Here is a 16664-nt window from a genome sequence, read left to right as displayed (position 1 = left end):
TGTAATCACTCCGATCATGCACAAATCTTGCCACGTGACGGGGTCGGAAGAGATGTTCCACTATCCACATTTGCAATAATATGTTACACCCTTCAAAGTAACCCTTTCCTTTTTGGCAAACCGTCAAGGCCCGATAAATATCCGCTAATATAATTGGTACAATGGTATGATGTTTGTTTGTGGTCAAGACGTCTACTATCCCGACTAAACGGATGTTGATTTTCTGCCCCCTTCTTGGGAAGACCATTATTCCTAAAAATGCCACCATGAAGTCAAAACGACTGTGATCTTTCCAAATTTCAAACTTTCCTTTATTACTGAGCCTCTTTCCAAACCTCTCAAACCCGTCTTTTCTCCCGTACCTCTCATACAATAATTCTAAAGAAACCCAACCTTTGTACAGTGATTCCCAACCCTCATCCAAAAATTCTTTCTTGCCCTTTTTCTTCTCACCCTCTTTGCGCTTAACGATGTTCATTTTTGTGAGGAAACTGTTCACATAAATAAGTCTTGGGGATGCAAGCTTCTGACGGTGTAGGTTCTCTCCAAGTCCGGTATAGCCAGCAATTTCCTCTAAGGTAGGGGTCAGCTCGAAGTCTGAAAATCGGAACACATTCTTTGTAGGGTCCCCTAAGGATAGCAAAGCATCAATCACGTCCCTCCTAGGTTCGATTTTCATAATGTTGGTCAAGAACCCCATATGCTTAAAGATCTTTGTGTGTTCTAGCACATCCATTTCATTCCACCATGTCCAAAGCTTCCAAGGGACCTCATGGACAACCTGAAGTGGTATACTCCCATCTCGCTTCCTCTTTTGACACTTCCCACGGCCCGGATAAAACATGTTGTACCTATGGATGTAAATGCATGGTTAAGACTCATATAGACCTATTGGATATGAAAGTACTGACCTTTTTAGACTTGGACTCATGAATGCACGTGGATGAAAAATAAACTTGTAGAAAAATATGTGGTTTTAAAAACTAAGGTAAGAAAAATCACATTCAATCTTCGTATTTTTTTTTTTTGACAGCAGTCTACTATGACCCTGATAGCAAAACTCAACAAATTTTCCACACATTGGACTTGAAAAAACAAACCGAGAGTGAACTGTCTAAATACCAATGTCACCGATTCGTGGGTACGTTTAAATTATAAAAAGGACTCCGCGAAGTGACTTAGTATCTGTATTGTTTTGAAAAACTAACCTGACACAAATGGACAATAGGACTGCCCAAATGACACAAATGAACCTCTCAAACCTGAGAAGGTGGAGCCGAACTCGAGAAGAGTTGCCTACGTATCTCACGGACGATAAGAATCAGGCTCGCGTAGTTCATATAAACTCAAAAAAAAAATGGGGATGATTTTAACCTCCTCTTTTTTTTTTTCAAGACGGGTAAGGCCAAACGGTTTTTTTTTTCAAGAAGGGTAGGGCCAGACAGGTTTTTTTTTTAAATGGTCCAAAAGTCAGTGATATTTATCTCTCTCGAACCCCCTTGGTTGTCCTAAAGTCGGTCAACAATCAGGAACCTTCCAAGAATATTAAAATTAGCACATTGGATGCACATGTTGGTCTGATAAAAGGGTCACCTGTCCTAGTCAGACCCGGCCCCTGTGTCGAGTCCCACTAAGTCAAATGCATGTGATGCAGATAAGCGTAGCCTACTAGGGATATCCATTCTGCATTTTAGTTTTGCTAGGTTTAAGACCTGATGGAAAAGGTGTCTAGACTTGGTCACCCAAGCGGACAACTCGAGCCGGGGAGGGGCAATACTGTCGGTAGCAGTGCTATTCCGACTTCATTGCTTATCCTGTCCCGCCTAACATGTGTGACTAAAATCCTCCACCGGGCGCCAAGACGCTCCGGCTTTATCGTGACAGAAAGTTAGGATGCATAGCTGCATTCCTGTGCCCGTGTGTGAAGTGTTTCAGACACTCAGATGGGTACGCGAGCGAAGGCATTTTATAATACAATTCAACAATATTAAAGCGGTAAATGAGCGACAATTAGCACATTAGACTCAACAACACATAATAAATCCAAGTAGTAATAATAATAATAATAATAATAATAATAATAATAATAATAATAATGATAATAATTATAAAAGCCAAATATAAGGCAATATCAAAAAGCTCGAATTCTGGTTAGATTCCCAACAGAGTCGCCAGAGCTGTCACACCCCTTTTTCGCGCCTCGCGCTATAAGCGCGCAGATTTTTATTATTAAAGGGGTTTTCCATTTGAAGTGACGGTTTTGAAAAGGGATTATTTTATTTACAGAGTCGCCACTTGGAATTGAGTTTTGGTGTTCCAAGCCACCTTATGAATCCCTAATCAAAAGGAAATGACTCTTTTATTATGGTCCGCGAAAATAGAAGACCGGGTAAGGAATTCTGTTGACCGGGGAGAAGGTATTAGGCATTCCCCGAGTCCCGTGGTTCTAGCATGGTCGCTTTATTGACTTATATTTAGCTTAAACTAATCTTTGGACATATTATGTATCTGAGCCTTGATTCGCTCGTAATTTTATTTATTGAACTTTTTTTTGTGTGTGTCTTAACTCGGATGCGTAACCACATTCCGGATCTTTAAAGCGTCTCAAAATAAGATGCATAACTGCATTCTTACTCGAAACAAGATTAATTATTAAAACGAGTTTGGCCAAGGTACGTAACCGTATCCTTGAGTTATTAAAAAGAACATCTCGAAATAAGGTGCGTAACCGCATTCTTAATCGAAACAAACATTTTGAAACGTGTCTAAAGCTCGTCTAGCTTTAAAGACAATTATTTGTCTCTAAAATCCGAGACTTAAAATTATTTGGTTATTATTAATTTTCACTCTTTTGACAACGGATTTTGAGTAAATTCACGGCCCATCTCGCTCATCTCACAATTAATTTTTCCGCTCTTTTCTTTTATTCTTGACAACGGGATTTGAAATAATTCGCGTCCCATTTCGCTCATTTCACAATTAATTAATTAATTAATTGGGCCTTACACTATCTAGGCCGAAGAAAACGTACGCGTTAAATACCTCCCCTTTTTGGTCTGCTTAATTTATTAAAGGGTCTAATAACCAAACTGATCTATTCTTATTACAAGCCACAAGGCCAATTTATCATTTTTAATCGTCTTCGTCCTTTATCCAATAACAAATCAAAATGATAAATCCGTTACAGTTAAAACAAATCAGCCACAAGTCAAGTCATAAATCAATCACACTAACATGATGCCAACATTTGGAGAACTACACTCATTTAATCAAATATCAAGATACTAACTACAACAAACCACGAAAATGAAATAACAATACAAACATGAACATAAGAACTAGGATGATTAGTGTGTTACAGCTAAATTTAGCAAAAAATCCAGATCCAAAAGTTTCACCCGACTGATATTTTTTTAGGTTTCTAGTATGAAAATGGCGGTTGAGTATATATTGTAGGGTTTTGGATGGTGATGGCTACTGGGCCTCTTTTCTTTCTTTTTTGCTCTATTCCCCCTTTCTGTGTGTGTGTGTTTTTGTTTTGTCTCTATCTGTGCCCCTATATAAAAATAATGAATCCCCCTCACCCCCTTGTCACACGTTCCCTCCCTCCTTTCATTTTTCCTTTTTTTTTAATTGTGTGGGCCCTACTCTCAACAATAATATTCCCAACAAACGTGACCCTTCCCAATTTTGATAAGATTTGTTATGAAACTTTGTCATTTTGTGGTGAGGTGGTATAATCCTTTTTGCTCATTTTTTATTTTTTATTTTATTTTTTATTTTAAAAGTGTAAAAACAAAAAACATATTTAAGAACTATTTCTAGATAACTTAAAAAAATACTCTTAAAATAAATAACTGGCTAAGCAAAATTAAAACCTATAAAGCATATTTTTGTAATTTTTATTTCTTTAAAACACAAAACTTATACTCTAAAAATAGCAAATATTTTGTTCTTTTTTATTTTCGCAAATAATCCTACTAAATAAAAATAGAATAAAACTAACACGTCAAAAATTAAAATTAAAAGAAATATTTAAAACTATAAGATAAAACACACGAGGAGGGTCAAAATTACGTGTCTACAAACCCTTTTAGCAACTAGAGAAGGTGTAATGTAATATATATACACCTCTCTTTTTGTCTCTTTTTCCTATCTGGGACAAATGGTTTAACCAAAGCAAGAGGGACCTTTTATATTCCCTTCACTTTTCATCCCATCATTTCCCATATTCACCAATATCAAAACCCAACAATTCCTACATGCACTAATCCTCCAAGTACATCAAGACAAAGCCCATGTTTGAATGATTCTATAGGACACACGGCGGGTGGCAGGATAATACCAGGAATGCCTCTGCCCTCATTGCCACCTGGTCTGCCTCCACCACCAGGAGGCCCGTAGGGTGGATATCCACCAGCAGATGGCCTTCTCTGGGAGGATTTGTTATCGGTGGAATTGTTCCGGAAGGGTTTGTAATTGGTGGAATAATTTCAGGAGGGTTTATTATAGGTAGAAGAATGCCAAGTGGCCTAGTGATAGGTGGCAGGATGCTGGTGGCTTGGTGACTGGAGGACATATCCCAGGCAGGCTGGTGATTGGAGGCATTACGATTAGAGGATTGACTATAGGTGGTAAAATGCTAGATGGTGGCTTGGTGATGAGAGGCGGAACACCAGGTGGCCGAGTGATTGGAGGTGGAAAAATGATAGGCGGCAAAACCCTAGGAGGCGCTCTTCCATGATTAACTAGCGGTTTGGTGGTTGGTATACGTGGTAGTTAGTAATATGCTTCGCAGCTTTAAAGATACTTAGCTCCCGCTTGGCCATAGATTTTGGAAATATATTTTCAAAATATTTTTTCCAATTTGTGTTTGGTTAGTTAACAGATTTTGAAAAAATAAAACTTCTGGTTCAAACCTGTTTTTAGGCCAAGATTTATCTATTGGCCTTTCTAAATTTTTTAAATTTGGTCAGTGACTAATGTTTTAATCCCAAAAATTGTCACTGGTTGTAATGTCCAATAATTAATTATTGAGTCTGCATATCCAAAGACGTCTCACATTTGCACAAATTGAAATGCAGAAAAGAGTGCGAATCAATTAAAAAAATCACACATTGAGATTTATTCAATTTAAAACATGGTTTCCTTGTACATTTAATTTATGTAAATAAGTAAACAAATCTCTTTCTTTGAACAGAGAGTTCATGAATAGTGACATATTTTTATTAAAAAGATGGATATCTTTTAATAGGGGGTACAAAGTAAACCGACAAACCGCACCAAACCGATAAATCGAATGAAACTGAGAAGAAAACCCTACTAGTGGTTTGGTTTGGTGTGCAAAAAAACCGACCATAATTGTTTGGTTGGTTTTAGTTAAAAAAATTCAAACCGAACCAAACCAATCCGATACTATATGTATTCAGTTTTAAAAATATTTATTTGTAATGTAATTTATAAATATTTCTTAAAAAAATTTCGTAGTTTTTTGTCTTTTATCATATTATATTTTGAGCTTGAACTTAGAATATTGAATGTCAATAAGTTTTATATCATACGAATGCTAGTAACTCATCACCGAAACCAGTTCAACACTAATACTAACAAAAAAATCAATTCTACCACTAGAAATGACAATAATGTTGGATATTATTCTTTAGTTTTGCATAATTAGTTTAGCTAGTGAAAATACATAACTTAATTTTTTTCTTCGTCATGTAATTAATACTTATTAGCGATATTTATTTTAGCACGACTTACTACTTTTAGATTATGGTCATTTTCTTTATGGCTTATTAATTAGCAATATTCATTTTAACTGATATTATTATTTTTTTATTGAATATTTTAATACAATGTCGTCACTCATCTCGCATTTTGTTTTATTTTTTTTAAGAAACACCTTAATTTTTAATTATATAGTTGTATCTTACTAGGACTAAAGAAATATTTGAAGTAAAAGTTATATGTTTTGTATGAAGACTTTTCCCCAAAATAACCCGAGAAAATCCTAGGTTGAAAAATCCGAATTTTATTGGTTTGGTTTTTTGTATAAATTTAAAAACCCGAAGCAATTGATTTTGTTTGATATTTAAAAAATTTGAATCAACCCGGTCCATATACTCCCCTATCTTTTAACAATTGAGCGTGCTAGCACATGAGGTGGAGAAGAACACTTTCCTCATACCCTAACTCGATCAATTCAAAAATATTTTTTGCCTCCTTAATTTGTTAATTAATGGTGTAAAATGAAACCTCCACTTTTCTCTTTAAAATAATCACTCTCAACTAAAGTTATCAATAAGAGAAAGAATTACAAAACGGAATTACACTGAATTCAAAAGGTTGAAATGAAATTGGGAAAGCAAACGTAAGAGAAATAAATTAAGAGGGTTATTAATGAATGTAAAAGAATATTGGGAGTGGGATTTAAGAATTTGATTGTAAAATTAGTTACTTTCGAAATTCTATCGTTAGAAGTTAAAAAATGAATTAAGAGCAACTAAATTTGAAAATAATAATAAAAAAAGATAAGCCCGTGAATACATTTCTAGAGTAAAAAATTTCAAACTATAGCTCATTTCATAAAATCACAAGGTTGTCTTCATTTTTTAAGGTGCGGCAGAAAAGAAAATACTCTTTTTTAGTAGCACAAACACATGCCCATCTCCTTTCATTTTATCTTGAAATTTATATCGATCTTTGAGTAAAATGTAGTCCTCATTATAATATCACTGAGATGTGAGCTTCAAATTTATTGACACAAGCATGCATGACAAAAGAAAGCTTGTAACTTTGCTTCTCAATTTGAGACAATTCTTTTTACCATTGATCTTGTCATCCCTTTCTAATATTAAGCATCTTTAATTTGCGATGATTTATCAACTCCTCTAAATTAAAATTGCATTCCCTGGATTCTGCCCTGCAAATCTAAGTCACGTTTTCACTAACAACACTATTACTATGATGCAAATTTTGGAGTAATGTTCTCATGAAAAAATCTTGAGATAAATGATGAGCTGTGACTAAACCTGTTAACCGGTTTGAACCGGACTAGACCGGTAATCGGTTAACAAACTGGCCAGTTTCCGGTTAAAAAATCGGAACCAGCCACCGGTTCGGTTCAAACACGTCTAAAACCTCTTTTTTTTTGTATAATATATATATATATATATATATATATATATATTATAGTATTTATTCGTATATGGTAGGTATATTTATATATGTTTTATAAGTTTCTAAGTAAAGTTTATATATTTACTGACTAACAAGCTAACAGTAAGTCAGCAATACAGTATATATATATATATATAGCAATACAGTATATATATATATATATATATATATATATATATATATATATATACGTGTGTGTGTGTGTGTGTGTGTGTGTGTGTGTGTTTAAGTATACTATATATACTTATAACTTATATATTATAACTTAAGTTATTTATAACTTAATTTTTTTCTAAGTTTATAAATTCGTATATACATATATATATGTAATACCATATATTATATGTATATTCTTAGTATATTTTAGTTATTTTTCAAGTATATAACTTTCTAGTTTTTAATTTAAGTAGATGTATATTATAAGTATATTCTTTGTATATTTTAGGTATATTTCTAACTTAATATAAGTAAAAGTATGAACACAAGTAAATAGAAGAAAGCTCAATGAGCCATATATTTTATTCTTTCTTGGATAGCATTTATTTGAAACCTGACAAACCCTTTTTGGTGCTTTGAGAAGTAGTAGGGCGTGGAGCAACGAGTGTAGCATGTTCTTCAAAATTAGAATAATGAGTCAAAACTTTTCTAAACTCGTCATCAATTGCGAGTTCGACCATATATTATATGTATATTCTTAGTATATTTTAGTTATTTTTCAAGTATATAACTTTCTAGTTTTTAATTTAAGTAGATGTATATTATAAGTATATTCTTTGTATATTTTAGGTATATTTCTAACTTAATATAAGTAAAAGTATAAACACAAGTAAATAGAAGAAAGCTCAATGAGCCATATATTTTATTCTTTCTTGGATAGCATTTATTTGAAACCTGACAAACCCTTTTTGGTGCTTTGAGAAGTAGTAGGGCGTGGAGCAACGAGTGTAGCATGTTCTTCAAAATTAGAATAATGAGTCAAAACTTTTCTAAACTCGTCATCAATTGCGAGTTCGACTTCAGATAAAGATGGTTGAACTCCCTCAGCTAAAGATGGTAAACAATCATAAGCTACCATTTTGGCTATTTCTACACGCTCTTTTTTCTTGTCATACTTAAAAGTTTTACCAGTTGTTCGGTCTATCATTATTTGAATACCCCCCACATTTGAACCCGTTTGCTCTCCCCAAACATCCATATGTTTCTTTCTCATGTGAGCATTTAGTGTACCTGTTCCATCATCCTTACTAGTTTCTTGCCTAAAAGCAAATACTTGTCCACATAGGGTACATTTAGCTGTTTGGCTTTCCCTATCCTTAGTCATAAATTTCAAGTTTTAGCAGTTGACTTACGAGTTTTAGGCGGTTTGTCTTGTATATGTGATTGTATAGGACATGTATCTCCTATGCAATTTTCGGGGGCTTGTGTTTCATCATCATCATCATTATCATCAATTTCATTAAAAGTGTCAGTATAATGTTGTTGCATTGCCTCATAACCTAAAATTGTATTATTTCCACCAACATCAATACCTAAATTAGGTGTTTCTTCCACAAATATTTCCTCGTTAAGCCCACCCCTAACAATACCACTACTACCGGCACCGCGTCTAAATCATTTCGCAATTATTAAATAGAATTAATTTAAATCACAAGAAAATAAATTGCAACAAATTAAATTGCGAAAAATAAAGATAGAGTTGGAACGAAGGTACCAAATTGTCAAACTAGTTTCGAACAAAGTGAAGGCGGCTAGAATTGCAAATCCACCAAAGCTACTTCGGATTGTTGCAAAATCACCAACTTCACCAAAAATATTAGAATTGCAAAATTAATAATTGAAACAATAATAAGACTTTATAATATTTATTTGAGAGAAATTTAAAGTGGAAAATTATTGCAAAGTAACTATAATTGAGAGATTGAGATTTGAGAGAAATAGAAGAGTGAATAGGTGTGAATTAAAATGAAAATGGAGAGGGGTTTATATAGGGGTGGGGGATAGGTTAAAGTGTTAAAAAAAAGTCTGGGGGGTTGGGGGGAGGGGGAAAAATGGGTTTGGGACTGTTTGGGAACGACCATTTTTGCAAATGGACCTTTGGCCAGCCCAACGACTCTATTTTAAAAAAAAAAATTCCACCGATTTTACCGGTCCGATTCTAGTTTTATCGGTTTAACTGGTTTCGGTTCCAAAAACATTAGAACCCGTCCGGTATATAATAAATGGTTAATCAGAATCGGTTAATCGATTCAGCCGGTTTTGGTTTTGATTTCGGTTTTACCAGTTTGAACCGGCTAACCCGAACCGATTGACAGTTTTACGATATGCTACGAAATAATTATTATAGCGAAAGTGTTTTTGAACATGGTTGTAGCTAAAGTGATGAGCCACATAAGTTTTCATATTTAGCTACGATAAATAATGATGTAGTGGCTCGCTTGAGAAAACCAATACTTGTAAGCTAAATGAGAAAATCCCTCTTCTTATTTACTTTCATGGAGCTTTTTTTGTTTTTTTCCCACTCAAATACCTTATTCTTCAACTTATTAGCAATTCTGGATTCATTTTGTATCCAAGGGAAATGTTGTATTAGCCTTAATTGTTTGTAGAAGAGCCCTTGAACAACCTTCTACCTATTGGGAGTGTTTCTTGTTTGGAGATAGTTCTGGTGCAAATATTTCTCTTTAGGTAATCGGTAACCCGATTATTAAATTTGTTTCAGGATTTGGATAGTTGATCTGATGATTTGACTTTTAAAGTTGACTTTTTTATTTTTACTTTTGACTTAGGAGTGTCCTAAGAATATGGGAAATTTGGATGGTAGGAGTTTTTGTGGGTTAATTCTAGTGTGTCCATTTATTTTAGGGAAATTAGGAAATTGGCATTTAAGCAAAAGATTGATAAATTGTGGATTTTCATGCTTCCTTCAACTAGTGGATGTGATGATCCTTTGATAAATCCATCTAAAAATCAAATTTTGGCAAGCTTAGGTTGCAGAAAAGTTTTAGTTTTTGCTGCAGAAACGGAATTTTTAAGGGACAGCGCATTGTTTTTTGGGTCAAACAGAAACAAATTTATTCAACCAAGTATATCAAATAATATGTACAACTAGCTTAAAAATTAAAAGTGAAGAGCACAACTTCTAGTTTGATATATTGGAGTTGTGTTTGAGAATACCAATGATATGATAAACAGAGTGATATCTTTTATTAATCAGGAAAATCAAACTCCAAAGTGAGCATCGGACATTGGGTGGGAAAGAAAAAAATTGTATGTGTGAGTTAAAGTTTTGTTCTAGCCTTTCTTACTTGTTAATGATGTTAACCTCTTCATATTTTTACGTCAAACGAGATTCATACTCCCCTTACGCTTAAAGGATTAAATAAAGGAAAATGTATCGAATGAAACACAGGGTATGAGTCAAACAAAAACGAACTATAAAAGGACATGTTAATACACGAAGTTGGGACTATGTGCTAGGTCGGGGAGGATCTAACTATGCTGAGTCTTATGTGCGCAGACTTACCTTATATTTTTGCAAGAATTTGTTTCAACGTATTGAAGCTATACCATCATAGTCACATAGCAAACATATTACTATTACGTCATGATTCCCTTTCTTAGATCAAAACGAACCGTTTGAAAAACACAACAACAAACAAATATACAATAAAGAAAAACTAACTAATTATAGAAATTTTCACCTTAATTTTATCATTGATACATTTGAAATTTTTTGTCACGACCCGATTCGCGAGTCGTGGTGGCACCTACACTATCCCTCCGAGTAGGCGAACCACATTACTGATAACCAGTTAAATAAGAGAAAAATTAAATAAGAATAAGTTATCAAGTCTTAAATACTTATCATAACTATAAATTTCACGACAACCCCAAAAATCTTGTCAAGGGTACAAGAGCACTAACATAGTACGGAATAGAAGTCTGAAATACTTGAAGGCTACATATTGTCTGTCGAACACAAAAACAGAAAGAAATAGAGGAGGTCCTTCAGGGGCCACGGATGACAAGTAGCTCACTCCGAATGTCTGAAAGATGTCACCCTCGCGTATCAGCCACAGGGTGTAGAACTGGAGCCTGGATCATACTCTGCACTCAAAAAAAGTGCAGCAAGAGTAGTATCAGTACAACACTTGTACCGGTAAGCATCATAGGCCGACAATGATTAGATAATGCATGAAGAAGTTAAAACCAACAAGTAGCATATAGAGCAAATAGGTATGGTCATGTATCATATACGAGTAAAGTATAAAGGAATCATGAAATCAACCAAGACAGAAATAGCTCACCAAATGATCAGTCACATAATTGAGTGGATGAATGCAATGTAATGCAATAGTCACCTCTCCCACTTCATTCTCGTACACACATGCTAAGGGATGAGCCTCAAATCCATGACCCATGGGGAACCCGCGAAGTCCATATACCACTCGTGCTCTCCGGCAGAAACCTCGGAGACTTTCAATCACTCTCAATCTCCGGCAAAGACCTCGGAGTCTCTCTGTCACTCTCAATCTCCGGCAAAAACTCGGAGTCTCTCAATCACTTAACTCACCATCATCACAAGAATAATATGAAAGGCATGTCATGCATGATATCAAAATCACTAATATACGATCAACAAATACAAGTCGTATTAATGTTACCATTTCTTTTTCATATGATGAGTGAGCTAGTAAGTGACAGAGATACAAACAGGTGATAATCACAGAAAAAAAACACATATGGTGACAAGGACACATAACCGCTGACAGAGCCAACCTAATTGGAATCCACCTACACTTCATGCCCGAAGTCCTATATTATATCCCCGTCACTTTCTACAACTACATACAATTCTGTAATCAGAATCTAACTAAAGTAGACTGTAACCTACCTCAATGCCGAGTGGGTGCCACGAATAATCAAACTAATGCCTTCCCTTTGTGTAAAGCCTCTGAACGATCAAAATCTATAAAATATGCAGTCTACGTTAGAATATGCATCTAAGGACACCCATATTGCTATATTTATATTCGAAACCCAAAAACGCACCCTAAAAATAGAATTTTATTTGATAAATAATTTCGCCCATTATCTAAGGATCATATATTATTAAAATTGGTCAACTTCAGCCATAGATAGACTATCCAATCATTAACTCTCCTTTCTTAGGACTAGGACTCGAAACCATTAATTAATCCAATATCTTTAACTTCGGACAAAAATCTGACTTCTCACAATTCAAATGCCATGATTCTGAAGGTATTCGTATTATCCACTACCAAAATATTCAATTACATATACCTTATGTATTAAAATTAAAGCGCAATCATGATAATATGAGGAAAGGAAATTCCTATAACTGTAGCCTAAGTTACAAAATTGATACTTCAATTCCATAGCAAATTTGCAGAAATTATTTAATCATTAGTATTATCATGACAGCCTAGTGATAGACCCATTAATATTACCTAGTGATATCCCCACATTGAATTGCCCTTTCTTTGACTAAAATCAAATCATGGCTGCCATCTTTCTACAATAAAAGATGAAATAAAAACAAGAAACTATTCATGGACAATAACTTCTCCCCCACATGGATGTCCTTATTTGACTACCAAAATAATTCCTCATCTTTGTTTTACCTATACAAATACACGAAAACAATCTAACTTTCCACAATTTAAATACCCTGGATTTGGAAATACACATATAATCCAATACACTTAATATTATAAATACATAGACCCTATATATAAGAATTGAAATTGAAACACGAAAAACATAAAAAGAAGTTTTAGATTAGCAAATTACAATTTGTGCAGTGTCCTTGTAAAAGAAAGAAAAACGTATGAATCAATTCCTATGCAATTTTTCACACCTTTCTTCCAACTAGAAAAATATAGGAATTGGCCATACACCCATTTATCATAACTGCTCAATGACTATCTCAAATAAAAGTTCAATTATTTAATCATCATTTGCCATAATGATCCACTAGTCTTGTATCTTTCTCAAAATAGCCAAATGCCACTTTTCGCGCAACAGACCATAGGACTTGATTTCATTCTACCACAATAATATAATACAATTTAATGCGTAGTATATAACCAACTACCCCATCTATTGATACTTGAGAAATCAAAATATCCAAGTACAGAGCTTTTAATTAAGCTCTTACCTGAAGCCTTCAATTGTTTATTGTTCACGCCGTCCAGTCACTTTTGCTCTAATTTGTTTTAATGCTATATTTTGGCATGTCAAACCCTACTTATATATATGGGAATGGGACAATAGGCAAGCACTGAAACAAATGTATACTGCAAGAACACATCCTAATTTGGAACAGAAATCTCACAATTCCTCTCGCCTGTTTCCTTCTCTTTTCTATCTTTCTCCTTCTTTCCATGTAAACCAAAAAAAAACTTCCACTAACTATTTGTCTTTCACTCATTCCTGGCAACATCAACCTTCCACTTAATTCTTTAAATTGATTGAACCACTACCTTTGTAACCTAGTATTATACGACTAACCACCAACAGAAGTGGAAAATTAATTATTAATTAAATGCATTTCCACCCAATACTAATACCATAATTAATTTTAAGGGACATGTTTCCTAGAAATTAATGAATCCAAAAATTACCCTTCAATTATATAACCGTGCCCCTTTGCCTACAAGTTAAGAATACCATTTAAGGCTACGGAAAGGGTATTTTAACGAAAAAGAGTCCTAAGTGCTGAACGACCAAACGAGTCGTTACATCAGATACCAATCAAACAATCGCTCTTCCTCGAGCGACAAGGGAAAGATGGAGAAAAGGGTACCTGATCTGTCTAACAACTGAGGATATCTACTTCGCATATCTGTCTCAATCTCCCAAGTGACCTCCTTAATCGGACGGTGCTTCCACTGTACCTTGACCGAAGCAATATCCTTTGACCTTAACTTTCTCACTTGCCTATCTAGGATTGCTACTGACTCTTCCTTGAAGGATAAATTCTGATCTAATAGTACTGAATCCCACTAAATGATATAAGACCCGTATGAATGGTACTTCTTTAACATGGAAACATGAAATACCGGATGAACGCCTCCAAACCTGGTGGCAAAGCTAACTCATATGCCACCTCGCCAACACGACGAAGACTCTCAAACGGGCCAATAAACCTGGGGCTCAACTTACCCTTCTTCCCGAACCGCATCACACCCTTCATGGGTGAAACCTTCAATAGGACCTGCTTACCAACCATAAACTCCATATCACGAACCTTCCGGTCAGCATACTCTTTCTGCCTACTCTGAGCCGCCAGAAGCTTTTCCTGAATAAGCTTGACCTTGTCCGAAAACTCCCTCAGCAAATCTGTACCCGCAGGTCGAACCTCAAAAGCATCAAACCACCCAATAGGAAAACGACACCTCCTACCATATAAAGCCTCGAATGGAGCCATATCAATACTGGAATGGTATCTATTATTGTACGCGAACTCTGCCAAGGGTAAGAATTTGTCCCAATGACCACCAAAATCAATAATACACGCCATCAACATATCCTCAAGCACCTGAATAGTCCTCTCAGACTCACCATCTGTCTGTGGGTGGAACGCGGTGCTAAGATATAACTGAGTTCCCAATTCTTTTTGCAAAGTCCTCCAGAAATGGGAAGTAAACTGAGTGCCTCTGTCAGAAATGATGGAAATAGGAATCCCGTGCAATCGCACTATCTCGCGGATGTAGATCCTGGCCAACTTCTCCGCGTTATAAGTAGTCTGAACCGGAATGAAGTGCGTGGACTTAGTCAACCTATCCACGATAACCCAAATTGAATCAAACTTACCCAGAGTCTTCGGAAGACCAACCACGAACTCCATGGCTATCCTTTTCCATTTCCACTCGGGAATGGGCATTCTCTGAAGTACACCGCCTGGTCTTTGGTGCTTATACTTAACCTGCTGGCAATTCGAACACTGTGCAACAAACTCCACAATGTCTCTCTTCATTCTACCCTACTAATAGTGTTGCCTCAAGTCACGATACATCTTTGTTGCTCCTGGATGAATGGAGTATCTGGAACTATGAGCCTCCTTCAAAATTAACGGAATCAAATCACCAACTCTAGGAACGAAAATACGCCCCTTAATTCTCAAAACACCCTCATCATCAAGAATAGCCTCTTTGTCTTCTCCACTTAGCACTTTATCCCGAATCTTGCACAATTTCACATCCTCAAACTGCTGGGCCCTAATCTGCTCTAAAAGAGATGACCTCGCCTCCACACAAGCTAAAACCTTACCAGGTTCTGAAATATCGAGCCTCACCATACTATTAGCCAAACTCTGCACCTCCATGGCTAAAATGCTCTCCTACAATCAAACGCGCCAAGTTGCCCATACTCACAGCCTTTCGGCTCAACGCATCAACTACCGCATTAGCTTTTCCCAGATGATAAAGGATAGTAATATCATAATACTTGAGCAAATCCATCCATCTACGCTGCCGAGAATTTAGGTCCCGCTGATTAAACACATGCTGAAGGCTACGATGATATGTGAAGACCTCACAATGAACTCCATACAAGTAATGCCTCAAAATCTTCAAAGTGAAGACTACTGCGGCCAACTCCAAGTTATGAGTGGGGTAGTTTTTCTCGTGAGCCTTCAACTGTCTCGAAGCATACGTGATCACTTTAACTTCTTGCATCAACACACATCCCAAGACAATGTGTGAAGCATCACAATAAACAGTAAAGTCTTTTCCCTCCACTGGTAAGGTCAAAATCAGGGCTATAAAGCCTTAAGTTTTTGAAAGCTCTCCTCACAGTTATCAGACCACTGGAAAGGCACATTCTTCTGAGTCAACCTAGTCAAATGGGAAGCAATAGATGAAAATCCCTTCACAAATCGGCGATAATAACTCGCAAGGCCTACGAAGCTCCGAATCTTAGTAACCGAAGTAGGTCTGGCCCAATCTCTAACCGCCTCAATCTTCTTGGGATCAACCATAATCCCATCTTTGGACACAACATGTCCCAAAAATTCTACGGAACTGAGCCATAACTCACACTTTGAAAACTTGGAATACAATTTTTTCTCCTTCAACAGGCCAAGCACGATCCTCAGATGCTTTTCATGATCTTCCTTACTCCGAGAGTACACCAGGATGTCATCAATAAACACGATCAGAAATGAAACCAAGTAAGGCTTGAAGATCCCATTCATCAACTCCATGAAGGCTGGAGGGGCATTAGTAAGCCTGAAAGACATTACCAAGAACTCATAATGACCAAAATGGGTTCTGAAAGCGGTCTTCGGAATATCCTCCGCTCTAATCTTCAACTGATGATAGCCTGACCTTAAATCAATCTTAGAAAAGATCGACGCACCCTGAAGCTGGTCAAATAAGTCATCAATGCGGGGTATTGGATACTTATTTCTGATTGTAACTTTGTTTAATTGCCGATAATCGATACACATCGGTATG

General features: G+C 35.8%; 1 pseudogene; it reads right to left on the bottom strand.

Moving 5' to 3' along the window:
* LOC132613392 (uncharacterized) overlaps positions 1-15884 on the bottom strand; it is a 35295-nt pseudogene extending 19411 nt beyond the window's left edge.
* Positions 15885-16664: the final 780 nt, after the last annotated feature.

The sequence above is a fragment of the Lycium barbarum genome, chromosome 10, assembly GCF_019175385.1.
Source record: "Lycium barbarum isolate Lr01 chromosome 10, ASM1917538v2, whole genome shotgun sequence".
Classification (NCBI taxonomy): domain Eukaryota; kingdom Viridiplantae; phylum Streptophyta; class Magnoliopsida; order Solanales; family Solanaceae; genus Lycium; species Lycium barbarum.
The sequence above is the reverse complement of the archived record's forward strand: the minus strand, read 5'-3'. Positions and strand labels throughout refer to the sequence as shown.